Below are 13,037 nucleotides of genomic sequence, written 5' to 3' on the forward strand. Positions count from 1 at the left end.
AGGCTGTTGCTTGTTCTAAAACATTGACCCCAGGGGATCTTATGAAAAACTTTCCATTATTTTACTCAAAGCAAAAAAAATCGAGCAGGACCAAAACATTTTACAGCTGATCGCTGTCAAAAAAGTTCAGCGACAACGTCCCAAGGATGACTGCACTTTACATTGATAAAAACAAGACAAATTCCAGAAAAATCAGAGGACAACAAAAGTACAGTGGCTAAGATTAAACTAGTTAACTATATTCATATAATGTATATGTGGCATGACACACCGAGGGCTGATAGGATATATATAGCGACTACGCCACCCTGGCACTTGGCCAGAGATAATAACTTGCACTTAGGCAACACAGGTTCCTGTACTAAAGAATTGGTAGAAGACGTGGGTAAAATGAGTATGAAATTTTATTAAATACAAAAAAGAATATTATGCACACAATGAAATCACAACACAATCAATTTAATAGGATGTACTACGGGTGACCTCCATCCTCAAATACCTCTATGGGTGTAAAAGCAGGAGCCGAGGCGTGACAGCAGGGATTAAGGGCACTAATAGGCCTCCACAGCACCGCACAATTTTGGCTACACCTGTGTGGAAACACTCACACACACACACACACGCACACCACTGCACGCAGCACAGCACTCGTGAAGCAATACCACCACCAAAATCCACCCCGCCTTCGGCACTCAGCTCCTGTAACAATAAGATAGTATATTACACTTAAGAATGGTCACAAAGTCACTGGTAGGATCACAACACACTATGAGTGTCAACACAGAGGATGAGGGGTGCACCTTTAACTTCTCACTGTGCCCTTTTCACATAAGCACATCAATTAAGTCAAAACAAACCAAAAACAAACAGGAAAAGAGGGATATTAATATCCCTCTTCAATAAACAAAATAACTCAATAAATTAGAGTTAATAAAATACAAAAATAAATCAAAAAAAACATTAAACAAAAAGAAACAACAACCTTTAGCACTCGAATATCACAGTAAAAGAAAAGCAACAAAACTAAAGAAACAATCACGTTCAATAAGCTTCAATCACACACACACACACACACACACACTAAATTACAGGCAAAGCAACAGCGCCTCTGGACGTTACTTCCCACGAAGCCCTGACTGCACAAATATTAATCGCCCATAGACGCAACAAGTCTGTAATGAAGTTAAAAATAGAACACATTAAACAGTGTACATGCAAAATGTTTATTACGCTTTAAAAACACGTACCGGTTGAATGAGCGATCCGGAAGCACAGATAAATTCAAGGATAAGGCAGAAAGCTGCAGGCTCGTTCTGTCAATCTGGGATTAATGTGTACAGGGAAACAGGAGCCGCTGATACGAGACAACACGATCTATAATAGAATTAACAGTATCATACAACCTACCATTTGGAACTATAGCACGGTTAAACTCTAAAACCACGTACCGTATGTGTGCGATCTCCCCACAAATCACGTCACAGCCCTCTGTGCACCCGTGGGCTCACTCAAATAAAGAGATCTCACAGCACACAACGGCACCGGGTAACATCAGGCAGCGGTCGGTACTGTTAAAGTCTCCCGCAGACTCACTTCAAACGATACACAAACAGACGCCTTCTAATTACACATGCAGTCTTTACACGAAAACGCATTATAGCGGTTTCACTTACCTATCGAGAGGGAACACGTCAACCAAGCTCCAGTCGCAAGGTGTGTCCAAATAAACCACTCTAGACAAGGAAAATACTAATAAGACACAACACACTACAAACCCTCAACCAACTTAACCAACACATACCTGACCGGCGACTCGAGATGACGCAGAAAGGGGGCGTAACGCATAACACCATACTGCTTCACAGTCAAATTTATACATCCCCCTGCCCAGTGATAGGCTGATCAATGAACACAACGACCAACCAATCCAAGAGCAGGACGGGCTTTGCCAATCCTGTCACAATCTCCCCATCTCAGACACTAAAACCCATAAATCTCCCAGTTCAGACTCCTCAGGTGCCTGCTCATCCTGCGCCGATACGGCCTCAGTGACAGGATCCTGAGCAGGTACGTCGCCAGAATCTTGTTGGATTCTAATTTTCAATAAGGAGCGATGTACTTGCCTTACCTTATCCAAATCACCCACCGGGGCAATAGAGTACACTGAGCCTCCTTTTGTAGGGGCTCTCACAACTTGGTACACCACTGGGCTCCACAGATCTTGGATTTTTGACCGACCTCTCACGCCAAAATCGCGGAGATAAACCAGTTGACCCTCCCCCAGTGGTGCATCTCGCACTTGTGAGTCATGCCGTGCCTTGCGGCGTTCCGCATGAACTCTCAAGTGTTCACGGGCCCCCTCGAAAGCAACCTGCAACCGAGTTTGGTGCTCCACAACCCATTCATGCACCTTTCCCACAGCAGTCCCCTCTACCTTACCTAACAGAAAGTCAACGGGTAACCGAGGCTCTGGGCCAAACATCAAATAGTATGGTGACTCACCAGTTGATTGGTGGGGGGTAGTGTTGTAACTAAACAGGACCTGCGGAAGACATGCAGCCCAATCCCGTTTACTCGATGGAGGCAAGGTGCGTAAAAGGTTATGCAGAGTCCTGTTAAACCTTTCACACTGACCATTCCCTGAGGGATGGTAGGGTGTCGTTCGCGACTTCTCCACCCCATACAAACCACAAAGCTGCTGTATTAGTAAGGATTCGAAATTGCGGCCCTGGTCAGAGTGTTTACGACCGGGGACCCCAAACTTACAGAACCACTCCACCACTAACACTTGGGCTACTGTCTCTGCTCGTTGATCCCGTGTAGGAACCGCCAGGGTATATTTGGTGAACACATCTGTGATCACCAAGACATTCTCCAAACCTGAACTGGTCGGCTCCAACACGGTAAAATCCACAGCCAAGATCTCATTTGGCCTAGAGGCCAACAAGTGCCCCATAAAACTAGAGGCCACTGGCTGCACACCCTTGGCGGACTGACAACGTTCACATTCTTTACACCATCTGGCCACCTCACCGGACATACCAGGCCAGTAGCAACGCTGCCGGGCCAGCTCGGTTGTGCGTTCAATGCCCTGGTGTCCATGCTCCTGGTGTAACCCCCTTAAGACCTCAGCTCTTAACACAGACGGCAAAAGAACTTGAAGGATTTCCTCTCTCCCATCGGGGCGGAATACCCGACGATAAAGAACTCCTTCTCGTTCTACCAGTCGATCCCACTGACGGAGCAAAATGAGACTATTCTTAGACAATACTTTCCGTTCCTCTGGACCTGGAAAGTTTTTACTGCGCCAGAGACACCCCACACCCCCAATGTCTGGATCAGCTTCCTGCAGTGCCCTGAGATCAGCAGCAGAATAGCTCGGGAAAACCTTCAGGGCAGCTTGAGTTGCCTGATACATATGCCCCATTCCTGCAGCTTGTTGTATCGATGCAGGAAGCACAGTAACTGGTACAAACTGCCCTACTTCCCCACTGTCGATTGGAAACTGTCTCGAAAGGGCGTCAGCATTACCATTACTCTTACCAGGCCTGTACCGAATTTCAAAGTCAAAAACAGCAAGCTGGGCAGCCCAACGCTGTTCTGTGGCTCCCAGCTTTGCTGACGTCAAATGGCTCAGGGGATTGTTATCTGTAAAAACAATGCATTTCTGCCCTAGTAAATACTCCCTGAATTTTTCGGTCATCGCCCACTTAAGCGCCAAAAACTCCAATTTCATAGAGCTATAATTTGCAGAATTGCGCTCAGTGGGCCGCAGGCTACGACTGGCAAAAGCAATAGGTCGAACTCTTCCCTCCTGTTCCTGAGACAGAACAGCACCCAACCCTTGAAAACTTGCGTCTACCTCAAGAACAAAGGGCAAAGAAAAGTCTGCATATGCCAAAATAGGGGAAGTGGTAAGCTTCTCCCTTAAGGTGTCAAAACTCTTTTGACATGATTCAGTCCAGGCATCGGCAAACCCCTGACCAACTACCTTTTTACGCTTGCCCCCAGCAAACTCTGCCACCAGCTTATGTAAGGGGGCTGCCAACTTGGCGAACCCCTCCACGAAGCGGCGGTAATAGCTGGCAAACCCTAAAAAAGAACGAAGCTCTGTTACACTTGCTGGACAGGCCCAACTAGCCACTACCTCCACCTTACTTGGATCCGTGGCTACTCCCTGAGAGGATACCACATGACCCAAATACTTTACCTGTTCCTGGAAAAACACACACTTCTCCAGCTTGGCTTTAAGCCCTTCCCGCTTCAATCGACCCAAGACTAACTCCAACCGTTCCAGATGTTGAGTCACTGAGGAGGAGAAAACCACAATGTCGTCCAGGTATAAAAGCAAGGACTGATGCCGTTGGTCCCCAAACAACCTTTCCATCAAACGCTGGAAAGTGCTGGGAGCATTACAAAGCCCAAACGGCATCCTGTTCCACTCAAATAATCCAAATGGAGTACAGAAGGCTGTTTTGGACTTATCCCCCTCAGTGACTGGAACTTGGTTGTACCCGCTGGCCAAATCCAAGGTGGAGAACCAGCGGGCCCCGGTCAATGCATCTAACGTTTCCTCGATGCGAGGCAGCGGAAACGCGTCCTTCCTGGTCTTCGAATTCAACTGACGGTAGTCTACGCACATGCGTAGACTACCGTCTTTCTTTTTTACAAGGACGATAGGGGATGCATACGGGCTACAGCTTTCTCTAATTACCTGAGCATCAAGAAGCTGGTTAATGTGTGTTTTCACTACATCATATTCTGAGGGTGGCAAGCGCCTGTACCGCTGCCGAACCGGAACGTCATCAGTAAGGGGAATGTCATGAGAAATCAAGTCTGTACAGCCCAAATCACTTTCGTGCGCTGAAAACACAGACTGATACCTCTGCAACAGGGCCCTAACCCTATCCTGCTCCCTACTCTCCAGGGCTGATAAATCAATAGTGTCGATCCTCTGCTGCAACGGAGGTTCTAACACACACTCTTGAGCACCTACCATTGCAACAGTCTCCTTCACTTCAATGACCCCTGGAGGCAAACTCACCACAAACACACCATGTAGGGAACCCAACAGTGTATTTGGATAGAGTACCACATCTAACACCCCTACATTTACAATTGGAATGTAAACTGTACCCCGAACTGATGGCACCAATGCAGGCGAGGCCAGAAGGCCAGCCGGGAGTCCCGACTCAAGTTGCTCGAACAACACTTTACCCTGAGAGTACTGCTAAGAACAGGTGGCAGCCACAAACTTCATGTTGCCACCTGGGATATGACACTGATGACTTCCTCGCACCTTTACTCGCCCTACCTGTCCAAGTCCTGGTTGACGTGTATCCTTGTGACACTGCTGCAAAGCCTGCATCACAAAATCAGGAACCTCTACTACGGGTGGAGAGTCAAACAAGGCTGGGCCATGTCGACCAAACAGCTCCTGGTAACACCGGCTCAACACATTCATTCCCAGTATTCCTGGGACCTGAGCACACGTATTACCAGGGGGATCCTTTACTACCAATATCCCACACCCTGACACTATCTTACCACACAACTCAACATCCAATTCCAGATAACCAAGATATGGAATAGCGAGCCCATTAGCCGCCCGTAGTTGGAGCCATTGGCAAAGTTTTAGGCGCTCCTGACCCCAAGGTTCAAAATGGCTTAAAAAGCAGCTCTCGGTTATAGTGGAAACCATAGAGCCTGTGTCAATCAAACAAGTCACCCCAACTCCCCCAATCTTGACCACCAGTTGTGGGCAGCCAGACATTAAATGAGACATCGAGCCCCTAATTACCCCAGCCGAGCTGTGGCTCAACAGCCCGGCGGGCACTAGTTTTCCGACGGCTGGCTTGGGTGACGTTGTCCCCTCCCTAATAATGCCGGGGTATGGTCATAACGCAAAGGATTAGAAGATGACTCAGAAGCCGAATTGGCAGGCCGTGACAAATTACACTCCCTCGCAAAATGCCCAGGTTGATGGCACCGCCTACAAACCACCGGTCCATAACGTGGGGAATGACTACGCGAACGTGCGCCTTGAAATTGGGTGAAACTTTGAGTCAACTGATTCAACTGATTTTGTTGAGCTTTTAACATTTCTCGTAATTCGCTCAATTCGGATGACGAAGACTCATTAGCAACGGAGCGCTGATTCCCCTGTACACCATATTGAATCCCATACGAAAACGGGACAGACTGGCTACGAGCCCGCGCACCCCCTGGCAAACCCTCCTGTTCCCACCGTATCGCCTCACTGCGTACTTCTAATAGTGTGATATTTGGTTGACGGCGAACTAACTGCTTGAGTTCACGCCGGAGAGCATTATCACCAACATGCTCCGCAAACTGGTCACGCAGCAATATTGGAGCATTTGAAACCGCCCCAGGAAACCGCTGTTTAACTTTTTCCATAAGACCCATCAGAGCAAGGGAAAACTCCAATAGGCTCTCCCCCTCCAACTGTCGTCTGGAAAAAACGCTTCCTGCAATGCTACGTGGGACTGTGAGCAGCCAAAAACCTCGCGCAACGCAGAAAAAATCTTTTCTGGATCCCCTCGTTCAGCATCCGAACGATATCGGATCTCGTCACGGGCCTCCCCCTCTAGATGGTCAAATAGAAAGAACGCCTGCTCGCCTACTGACAAATGACGGGTCCGAATACAGGCCTGTGCCTCCTCAATCCATTCGCTGATGCCAATACCAGACCGACCATTGAACCGTGGACACTTCCGGTCACGAGGTACAAACACAAATCTTTCTGACAGATTGGCACCAGCAACAGCTGGAGGAGGCACAACCGGCTCTGGATCGGGCACATGAGAAGATGAAGTGCTGGAGCCAGGCAACGCGAGAGCACTCTCTTGACGCAACCGCTCATTGTCTGCCCTCAACTGCACCACCAATTCTCTTAGTTCCCTAAGTTCTTCTTCCATTATTTAAATCACAACTTACCACCACGACGGGGGTCACAAAAATAGAGAAAGCTGCTCACCGCAATCCAACAGACGCTGTTGCTTTGCCTAAAACACTAAACACAAATTAATAAAGAAACACAGAACAATTCACCTTAACAAAAAAACTACTAAATACCCACGTCTTCGCCTAGATAAGCACAATCCTGCCGACTACGCCAGAATGTGGCATGACACACCGAGGGTTGATAGGATATATATAGCGACTACGCCACCCTGGCACTTGGCCAGAGATAATAACTTGCACTTAGGCAACACAGGTTCCTGTACTAAAGAATTGGTAGAAGACGTGGGTAACATAAGTATGAAATTTTATTAAATACAAAAAAGAATATTATGCACACAATGAAATCACAACACAATCAATTTAATAGGATGTACTACGGGTGACCTCCATCCTCAAATACCTCTATGGGTGTAAAAGCAGGAGCCGAGGCGTGACAGCAGGGATTAAGGGCACTGTGGAAGCGCACTAATAGGCCTCCACAGCACCGCACAATTTTGGCTACACCTGTGTGGAAACACTCACACACACACACACACGCACACCACTGCACGCAGCACAGCACTCGTGAAGCAATACCACCACCAAAATCCACCCCGCCTTCGGCACTCAGCTCCTGTAACAATAAGATAGTATATTACACTTAAGAATGGTCACAAAGTCACTGGTAGGATCACAACACACTATGAGTGTCAACACAGAGGATGAGGGGGGCACCTTTAACTTCTCACTGTGCCCTTTTCACATAAGCACATCAATTAAGTCAAAACAAACCAAAAACAAAAAGGAAAAGAAGGATATTAATATCCCTCTTCAATGAACAAAATAACTCAATAAATTAGAGTTAAGAAAATACAAAAATAAATCAAAAAAAACATTAAACAAAAAGAAACAACAACCTTTAGCACTCGAATATCACAGTAAAAGAAAAGCAACAAAACTAAAGAAACAATCACTTTCAATAAGCTTCAATCACACACACACACACACACACACACTAAATTACAGGCAAAGCAACAGCGCCTCTGGACGATACTTCCCACGAAGCCCTGACTGCACAAATATTAATCGCCCATAGACGCAACAAGTCTGTAATGAAGTTAAAAATAGAACACATTAAACAGTGTACATGCAAAATGTTTATTACGCTTTAAAAACACGTACCGGTTGAATGAGCGATCCGGAAGCACAGATAAATTCAAGGATAAGGCAGAAAGCTGCAGGCTCGTTCTGTCAATCTGGGATTAATGTGTACAGGGAAACAGGAGCCGCTGATACGAGACAACACGATCTATAATAGAATTAACAGTATCATACAACCTACCATTTGGAACTATAGCACGGTTAAACTCTAAAACCACGTACCGTATGTGTGCGATCTCCCCACAAATCACGTCACAGCCCTCTGTGCACCCGTGGGCTCACTCAAATAAAGAGATCTCACAGCACACAACGGCACCGGGTAACATCAGGCAGCGGTCGGTACTGTTAAAGTCTCCCGCAGACTCACTTCAAACGATACACAAACAGACGCCTTCTAATTACACATGCAGTCTTTACACGAAAACGCATTATAGCGGTTTCACTTACCTATCGAGAGGGAACACGTCAACCAAGCTCCAGTCGCAAGGTGTGTCCAAATAAACCACTCTAGACAAGGAAAATACTAATAAGACACAACACACTACAAACCCTCAACCAACTTAACCAACACATACCTGACCGGCGACTCGAGATGACGCAGAAAGGGGGCGTAACGCATAACACCATACTGCTTCACAGTCAAATTTATACATCCCCCTGCCCAGTGATAGGCTGATCAATGAACACAACGACCAACCAATCCAAGAGCAGGACGGGCTTTGCCAATCCTGTCACATATAGAAAAAAGATCTAAGTGAAGCTGTCAGCTGCTTCGCAAAGGGGTTGAAAAAACTCCTATGAGAAACCCCCTGTGGTAAAAAAGTCCTAGGTAGAAAAAAAAACTTGAAAGAGAGAGACCGACCTAGCAGATCCTTTAAAAAATATACTATATATTAAATACTATATTATATGATTTTATAGGAACTACATTTTAATTTAAAAATTAAAGGAAAGCTGTTGTGGTTGTTACTGGGCAGGCATCAACTTGGCATCACAATGATGGCAGGCAAGTAAATCAGTGGTGTGATGAGCGTTACGGCATCTGGAAGTGGGTCTGTTAGTTTCATGTGTAATGGTTGTATGCTTGATCGGTTCTGGACAAGCTAACTATTGCGGCATAAGTATGTTTATGGGACAAATTACATGAATGCACTACAGCAAATGTATAAATAAACACTTTATTAAATGTCACATTGTTCCTGATCACATTTTTTAAACCCTAGTTAGTGTGTTATGTTGCTATATTGGCATAAATAATACCTGTAAAATGATAAAGCTAAAAGTTCACTGCCAGGCGATATATTTTCTTTAATAGAATTCACCTTTCAAAGCCTACAGCGAATGGCCGGTTTGGACTACAGCCCTCTACTTCCTGCTTTAATGACGTCAGTAAAACAGTTTGTTGACTAAACTCCGCCCACAGGAATACATCAGTCACCAGCTAAGCTAACGGGGAGCAAAGCTGCTATCGAATCACAACACACTAAACTACACAATCAGAACTCGATACGTATTTCTGAAGGAGGAACTTCATAGAACAAGGAAGACATCCGCCGTTTTTAGGACGTTGAAAACAGCGCTATAGATAAGTAAATTGTGTTAAAAATAATTAGTTTTTTTTACACACGAAACATAAACACATGTTATATTGCACACTATAAACACAATCAAAGCTTCAAAAACACAGAAAGAACGGGACCTTTAAACTCTTTTAAAAACTTTTATTGTTATGCCCTGCAGCTTGCATCAAACTCAGCATCCCATATCTCTGTGGTTAGACATACTGTAAGTTTGCAGATACTGTAGATAAACTTTATCCCGACAGGCTTATCTCAACTGCTTTACACTGGGTTAGTCATTGAGCGTATGACCAATGCGAAATTGTGTAAACACGAAGGCAAAGCTTATATTTGCACCCGACCAGACACTTTGAAATCCATTTTCATATCCCACCAGACACCGACTCGTTCTCTCACCTCTCAAAGGGCACAGTGTGCAGCGGTTAATGTTCTGGATGGGAGATGACTGATAGGTTTACATCTACACTCTCACCGGAAGATGACTCTTTGTCACTCTGTGACTCCCCCATACATTAACATATATAACACCTAACTCTGTCACAGAGCTTACTTTCCTCTGTTGTTTCTCACCCAGCCTGAAACCACAGCCTGAGTCTTTTAGATGCCACATGTGTCACTCTGACAGCATATCCCATGATTCATCACTCATAGGAAATGAGGCCTGCGTTCTCAGAAAGCTGTGATATGCATGATGATTTCCATGTGTGGGATGTCGCATAATCGAGTACACGTTATGAACCGTCAGAAAAACCCTCAGTCTGCACAACATTGAGGTAATTTCTTGAACCTGGAAATGTGCTTCTGTACCGTGTGTCCTTTTCAAAATCACCTACAAAAAAATCAAGCTACCTAATACAAAATAAATCACCTTATGTGTATGATTTAAAAATGAAGATGTCGAAAAAGACGGAAACACCGGTTTTGTGGGTGTGCATGGAAAATATATTATTTCTGGAATTAGAGAGAACAATTCGTGCTGTGTTGTCGGAATTCTGTAGGGAATGCAGTACATTTGTGGATGATGTTTTTCATAATTATCACCAATACAGATATAGTTTTGACATGAATGTCTGGGGTGAGACACACACAATTGCATATAGAGCATCTATAATTTATTATTTATGAAGCTAGCAGAGCCAAACTGGGAACTGAGGAATTTTTTGCTGATGTTTGACTGCAGCTTCATGGTCTGAATTGATAACCAGTATCTAACAATATTTATAACTGCAGTAGTATCTAGCTACCAGCAACAAATAAGGCCATGAGTACACATTTTTAAAATAAAACATTTAACATTGGGGTATTTAAAAAAAATAATTGCATTCACAAGGCAATATTTCCGAACGAACCAGACTTTGTTAATCCACATAAAGTCACATGCGAGTAAACTCTCCATTAATTGGTCAGAGTGCATGTGTTTATTTTACGTGATTCCACTCAAATACAGCAGCTTTACTGTATTATTCTGTGGCTTTTTTGGTAACTACTGTTTTATTATTTAATATTGGGAGTAGGAATCAAAACTTAGGTGGGACATTATTGTTACAATGTACCTATTGCGGAGAATAGCAGTTAGAATATATTTTATAAGAAACAGGTGCACTTTGGTTTTGAATGGTGTTGACTTGCTCACCAGAATTCATGACCAAAGATTTATCAGGTATGTTCATGGTTAATAAAGCAATAAGACAGCCTGTTCATTGGTCCGTTGGGTCGGATTGCTTTTAGGCTTATAGCGAACCACTCAACAGTTCGTTTGCAATCGTGCCGAGACCATCTTGTTCAGGTGTTCTAGGAGCGGTTGTTTTGGTGCGGATCCTAGGGTGATTGCCATGTTGACATATTCCTAAACTAACCGTACCAAGGGAGAAAACACACTAGGTTCCGAAACAAAGGCTCAGGTCTGAAAACACCCTTAAACAACCTTATAGATGAAACCATTTTTGGCTTTAGGGTCATTTTATGAAAATGGTGGCTTTTTGAACAGACAACTTTTTAAAAATGGAATTCTTTTTTTATACCAAAACTTATAGTCAGATTGCACACTCACTGTGTGCTTTTCAAAACAACCATGCCTATAGTGAATGTTTGACCCAGGAAGAAGTTGGCAAGGATGCTGATTTTTTTTCAAAGTGGTGGTTTTTATAAATTGTAACACCAGTGACATGAAATTGGGGGACATGTATTCCCTTTAAATTATTTATAATATTTAGTTGATATTTTAGTTTTTTAAGTAGTCTACTAAATAACTGTACTACTTCCCTTTGTATTATGACATTTAAAGGCACACCGCAGAACTTTTTGGCCACTAGGGGGTGCAAGACATGTATTTTTCAAGCCTAGCACCCCTAGAGGCCACAAGCGCCGCAGCACTGTCGCAAAGGAAAAGAACTGGCCAACCTTAAAACTAAACTAAAAACAAAACCTTTAAAACGCTAAACGATCGACATTTTGAGGCATCAGGGAGAAACGCAGTCATGTTAATACAACTTTCTGATGAGGAACTCGTGGCAGAAGCCATTTATCAATCTGAAGGTTGCAGCCTCCGGATGTCGTATTTTTAAGCTGCATACGTCATCAAGACTGTCTTATTTCAGAACATTAACAATTATAAAGTTGACTGTTATACTTAGTTAATCGTAAATTTTTGCAGTATGCTTACGACTTGCGAATGTAATGCTCAGTTTACCTTAATAAACCAGGCTTGATGACGTATGCAGCCTGCATATTTGACCTCCGGAGGCTGCAGCCTTCCAATTGAGAAACAACCAGAACTATTTCCTTGCCTTTTTCGAAACACATATTGTTGCATCGTCCCCCTCTCCCTCGCCACCAGGATTTTCCGCAATGGCGCTCGTTATTCCTCTCTTTTGTGTGAAAATTGTCGCTCCAAATCCAAGTAAACCGATGTGTTTAGGTCTTTGTAATACGTCACGCGAGTGACAGCGGAACGCAGCAAATGAGGAAGAGAGAAGAGAGAAACTCTCGGATCTGATTGGTGAATGAATAGGGTTTGGTTTTACACTGTGTGAGTTTGAGCAAGTTGGACTGCTATAGCATCCTGGATTGTAATGTAAATACAGACAGTAAAAGAAAGGTAAATACATGAACACAGCATCTGAATACAGGGAACTATATGCAAGATAATCGCCGTCATTTATAAAGAAGATCGCATTTATGTATGAATCAAGATCGTGAGTTTATATAAAAAATTGCCTTAAAGGGGAATCAAACCCAGGTCGCCCATGTCATAGGTCCACAACACTAATACAGTGCCACAGAGTCACATAAAAGAAGTTACTTTCTACATTCCTTAAGTAGCCTCCAGCAAAA

At 44.2% G+C, this 13,037-nt stretch overlaps 2 long non-coding RNA genes across 2 annotated transcripts; both read right to left on the bottom strand.

Annotated features, from left to right (window-relative positions):
• Positions 1-292: 292 nt before the first annotated feature.
• LOC141349698 (uncharacterized) lies at positions 293-1,860 on the bottom strand. Its single transcript, XR_012357675.1, has 3 exons — positions 1,802-1,860; positions 1,674-1,733; positions 293-1,592 (listed from the first exon to the last, which is right to left on the bottom strand). It is a non-coding gene; the product is annotated as an uncharacterized lncRNA (long non-coding RNA).
• Positions 1,861-7,453: 5,593 nt separating this feature from the next.
• LOC141349699 (uncharacterized) lies at positions 7,454-8,758 on the bottom strand. Its single transcript, XR_012357676.1, has 3 exons — positions 8,700-8,758; positions 8,572-8,631; positions 7,454-8,490 (listed from the first exon to the last, which is right to left on the bottom strand). It is a non-coding gene; the product is annotated as an uncharacterized lncRNA (long non-coding RNA).
• Positions 8,759-13,037: the final 4,279 nt, after the last annotated feature.

This window comes from Misgurnus anguillicaudatus, chromosome 15 (assembly GCF_027580225.2).
Source record: "Misgurnus anguillicaudatus chromosome 15, ASM2758022v2, whole genome shotgun sequence".
Classification (NCBI taxonomy): domain Eukaryota; kingdom Metazoa; phylum Chordata; class Actinopteri; order Cypriniformes; family Cobitidae; genus Misgurnus; species Misgurnus anguillicaudatus.